We start from the raw sequence: 5,492 nt of genomic DNA, 5'->3' as shown, positions 1-5,492 counted from the left end.
GAAAAGGCCCTGGGGACGAGGTTTGGTGTTATTCCATAGTAGCAGTTTGAATAGTGAATAAACAACTCTGGTGGAAAATCAAGCTAAAGTTCTCGCTAATCCCGGGTTTTATTACAAGTTTTCCCCAATCCACGATATATTGCAATATCATATTCAAAACTGTTTTATCCGATTCCCTGATGAATCAGGAATTGACTTAGATCAGCGAAAGCTGGGAACAAAAACAAAATAAAAGCCACATCGGAACTCATTCCACTGTTGTCGTTCAATTACAGTTGTGTAATGTTGCCAAGTACACCTCTTAAAGTAGTATTACAATAAATTACTACTACTTTGACTAACTTTGAAAAATGTTTCTAATGCGTTGCTTTCCATGCTTTTATTTCTAGAGCTCTTCAAGGCAATGAAATAAGTGAACTCCCAGAAAAGGTGTTCTCAGGGCTCACAAGTCTGCAATGGCTGTAAGTATAGTTGTCCAAATAATCTTTTAAAAACTTATATTGCTAGGCGCCTGGTCACTCCTCAAGGATTTGTATGAGTTAGCCAATAGACAAATTTGTTCATTGATTCTGTTCTCAATTTTGTATAAACCTTTTTTCTTCATTGAATGTAATCCCTTGAAATGTTTACTTTTATCACCAGTTGAAGAGAAAGCCTTAAATATTTAATAGTTAGGACATATTTTTGTCTTGAGTCGAGATAAGGATTCTTTTTTTTTTACATTATTTACAGTTAAATTAGCTGGGGCAAGAATTTGAATTGGCTGCCACAAAATATAGTGTTTGTCAGTGAATAATGATTTTGTAGAACAGACCTTATTGTTCAATGTTCCTCTAACAAGCATTTTATATAATTTGTGGGGGTCATAAAAATATCCATACCCATATCAAGGATGGTCATTGAAAATTGCGAGGGGGCAGGGGGTGTTAATAGCCAAATGTTTAAAAGGAAAGTATGAAGCTAAACTGGAAACTCAAGGTGGGGAGGGAAACAAACCAAATAACAATCCTTGGTGGAAGTATAGATTTTTTTTTTTTAACCACACTTTTTTGTCACACAAACCATTTATTACTTGAATGAAGAGCCTTTAATGTTGTTCACATCAGTAGACAGCCTTGAAGTTGATCCCTTTCCCATCTCATTAATAATCCATCAAATAATAATAAGAAAATCCTAGTGTTCTCATGATTTCCACGTTTGTTGGAACCTTAGTTTTAGTTTTGATTGTAAATATATAGCACAAACTTTGTAAACTGTTTCATCACATTTTCTATAAACCTCGAATTTTTTTCCAAAATACTCGGCTACTGGTAAATCATAATATTTTTGAAATTTCCTATTTATGTTTTGAGATGCGATTTTAAAACACTGCTTGTGTGTTTGTTATAAATTTTAAATGACAAAAACGTAGAAGTGGTTGATTGAGAAACAAAATTTGCTTGTTGCAATTTGTTGCTGCATCTTACTGGCTGATAATTTTATTCACTGCTGTCACCCAAGAAACAATCAATTTTGGAAACAGTAATGCTGGGAAAACCCTTCTAACCACTACTCCAGGCCTCATCCAGTCAGCTGTGTATAAACGCCTTTGAAGAACACAAAGGTTTCAAATGAATGGTATAAAGCTTATCAATACAAAATGTAGACATATACACTGAGCAAAGTCTTTCAACATGGCTTTATTATGCCAATATTGATTAAAGACAAGGTTGTGAAAGCTTGAATAATACAAAAGTTTACAATGCAATAAATATATAGTTAATTGCCTAGATCAAAGAACGATACTTGTGAATATGTAATTTTTATTTTTCTTCTTAACGAGTAAGTAATACTTTGTTGGAATGTTATCACCTAATAGTATAAACCTTATTTTTGAGATTGCCTTGGCTATTGGCATACACTAAAAGATATGTACAGCAGCTTTCATAAACGTTTTATTGCCCCCTTTCAGTGCCAAGATGGCTCATCAAATTATGGCAATTTATCTACAGTAAACAATAAGCAAGTGTTACCTATATCCTCGGATCTCCCTTCTCCCATGGGGAGGAGGCCAGACAGGAAAAAAGCAAATGAAGTAAAATTCTTCTGTATTCATTCGTAAATCTGGGCATTTCTTGTGTAAAAAAAAAAAATATTTAACATAAATGATCTCTCTCCCCCGTTCTCTTGTGCACTACTCAAAACAAGATTTGAAACATGGTCCCCACCTGTAAAAAAATCCTAATTAAGACAGTAAGGAATGTAAATGTTCTGACAGAATACAAAAGGAACCTTTTTGCCCGGGTACTGCGAAAAAAGCATCATAGTTCAATGCAGTAACGAGCAGAACTTTCTTTTAGATTTGAATTTTTACCACAATTGCCTGTAATCTCGTCATCTGATTGGCTAATTTGCTGTTGTCGATAAGAGTCTAGACAATGCTGTATTGCTGTACGCGCCATGCTCGCGTCAATTTGTCACACAATGTAGTAGCCAATCAGGAACGTTTATTTTGGGAAATAAACCAATCATACTGCGAGAAAGTTATAGACAACGCTTACACTCTCTTTGTGTCATGATTTTGGTCACGCTTTAAAAAGAATTACTTTCTTTGGAGTTGAAAGTGGTTCAGCGTTGTCTGTACTCTTATCGACAACGATATTCGCCATCACAGTGGTCAAAATTTGTTGTGGACTCACCCTGCTTCGCCTCGTAAGTCCACAACATTTTGACAATACAATACATACTTAATTGACCGCTCCCCATAGGTGCTTTTCAGGGCCAATGACACACAACAGCAACATCTGTTAAGAATCTCAACTGGCCGGAGGCAAACTACAATAGCTGCGGTTACACTAGCCATTTTGCCCTTGGGTAAGTGGCTTTTTCCCACGGGGAAGCAATTTTTTCTGTGTGACCGATTTGCCCAAAGGAAAATTTCCTGTGGGAAATTTCCATGGATACGTCAAAAAGAACAAAAGATTTGCCCATGACAGTTCAGATGTAATTCTTATGGTTAACAAAACCCCAAGCGGCTCAACCAATCACAAGATTGCCGAACGCGACGAAAATACATGCTGTGATGAACTGTGTAAACAACTGCGGACGTGGAAATACCCAAGCACGCCTTTTCTGGCCAGCAGCAAGTCGACGTCTAAATTATAAATTGGAGAGTTGCAAGGACTAGAGAAAGCGTAACTGAAGGCGACGTCTTTGTTGCCTTTTTAAAATGAACCGATGAATCGCTGAACTTAATTGAGGTGAACAGTTTAAGAGAAGGGCCGATCTTGACAATTACCGAAAATGAGCCAAAGAAAAGTTTGTCGTTCAGATGTAGATCTTCGATGTTTACTTTTTCTTTAGATCCTTAATTTTAATGCATTTTGTATTGTAATTAGTTTTTCAAAAACCATTTAGTGGAAAAACTAATAAATCTCATCTTGTCTTATCTTAAAGGTAAGTTTCCCACCAAAACAGGCCATTGCTTACCTTCCCCTTGGGTAATATACAAGTGTGTAACCGCAAATGGGGAGTCGATCATAACCCAGGGTAAAACAAACCCAAGCTGTAACCCCAAGGTTCCCCATGGGCAAGAGGTCTAGTGTAACCGCACCTAATAGTTGGCTATCTACAAGGGCAGCTGGGACTACCAGGATCAAATTCAACGAGTGGTCAGAACGGGTCTTGAACCCGGGATCTCCGGATTTCGAGGCCAGCGCCCTAACCACTGGGCCACACTGCCTCTCTTTGACCACTGTTGTAACGCATATCGTTGTCGATAGGACAACAGACAACTCTGAACAACTTTCCATTTGTGAACTCGTACATACCACTAGCCACATGTTCGATGCTCATGACATTTCTGTTTTGCGCATTGTGTCAATGGGGAGTTTAAGATCTCCGACGCGACGGCAACGAAAACGTCACAAATTTTGCATATTTAATGTAATATATATAATATAATGAGCAAAAGCAATAGCTTTGCACACTCCATACTTGCATTTTTAGTTTTTGTACATTTCTTTCACCTTTTCGGCAAATCTGCGACGTGAAATGACCAATTTGTCGTAGATTCAATACCGCACCTCCTAATTCAGTTCCTGGAAAGTTACAATAGTTTTTAGAAGTTAGACAAGACGAAACAATGACGAAAGGATTAATAAACCTGAACTTGCAATTTTAAATGACATTTTCTTTACCGTCGCATCGCAGATCTTAAAGTTCCTAATAGGGAGCTTAAGCAGCGACAACAGCGACGGCAACGAAAACGTCACAAATTTGCATGTTTAGCGGGAAAAAACAATAGCTTTGCACGCCCTGCACCTGCGCGTTTCACTTTAGTCTATTTCTTTGCCGTCGTCAGCAAAAAAACAACGTGAAATAGCGAAATTTGAGGTTTTATGAAGAACGTTAGCACTTCGGGATAAATTTTCATTTTCTCCCCTAATTTAACCGCCGTTCCGACCAGTGCCATTTTTGAGGAATTACCACACCCTTGTCATATTAAGAAGGTTGAAATAATCACAAAGTGATTACAATAACGTGAATTTATATTTTGATGACGTCCCTTTCTTATTCGTATAAACACTCGGCACATCCGCCATACTGCTTTAGGATGTATTTAAACCAATCAGCCTGTCATATGAATGGGCCAACCTGGAATGATGTTACTTTAGCCTCGCCCAGGGTCTTCTCCCGACGAGCCGCCCTTTTGAAAATCGTCGAGGAGAAGGCCCTGGGGACGAGGTTTGGTGTTATCCCTTAGTAGCAGTTTGAATAGTGAATAAACAACTCTGGTGGAAACTCAAGCTAAAGTTCTCGCTAATCCCGGGTTTTATTAGTTTTGCCCAATCCACGGTATATTGCAATATCAAATTCAAAACTGTTTTATCCGATTCCCTGATGAATCAGGAATTGACAGAGATCAGCGAAAGCTGGGAACGAAACCAAAATAAAAGCCACATTGGAACTCATTCCACTGTTGTCGTTCAATTACAGTTGTGTAATGTTGCCAAGTACACCTCTTAAAGTAGTATTGAGATCAATTACTACTACTTTGACGTAGCTTTGAAAAATGTTTCTAATGCGTTGCTTTCCATGCTTTTATTTCTAGAGCTCTTCATGGCAATGAAATAAGTGAACTCCCAGAAAAGGTGTTCTCAGGGCTCACAAGTATGAAATGGCTGTAAGTATAGTTGTCCAAATAATCTTTTAAAAACTTATATTGCTAGGCGCCTGGTCACTCCTCAAGGATTTGTATGAGTTAGCCAATAGACAAATTTGTTCATTGATTCTGTTCTCAATTTTGTATAAACCTTTTTTCTTCATTTAATGTAATCCCTTGAAAAGTTTACTTTTATCCCCAGTTGAAGAGAAAGCCTTAAATATTCGATAGTTAGGACATATTTTTGTCTTCAGCCGAGATAAGGATTCTTTTTTTTTACATTATTTACAGTTATCTGGGGCAAGAATTTGAAATGGCTGCCACAAAATATAGTGTTTTTCAGTGAATA

Source organism: Montipora foliosa, chromosome 5 (assembly GCF_036669935.1).
Source record: "Montipora foliosa isolate CH-2021 chromosome 5, ASM3666993v2, whole genome shotgun sequence".
NCBI lineage: Eukaryota > Metazoa > Cnidaria > Anthozoa > Scleractinia > Acroporidae > Montipora > Montipora foliosa.
The sequence above is the reverse complement of the archived record's forward strand: the minus strand, read 5'-3'. Positions refer to the sequence as shown.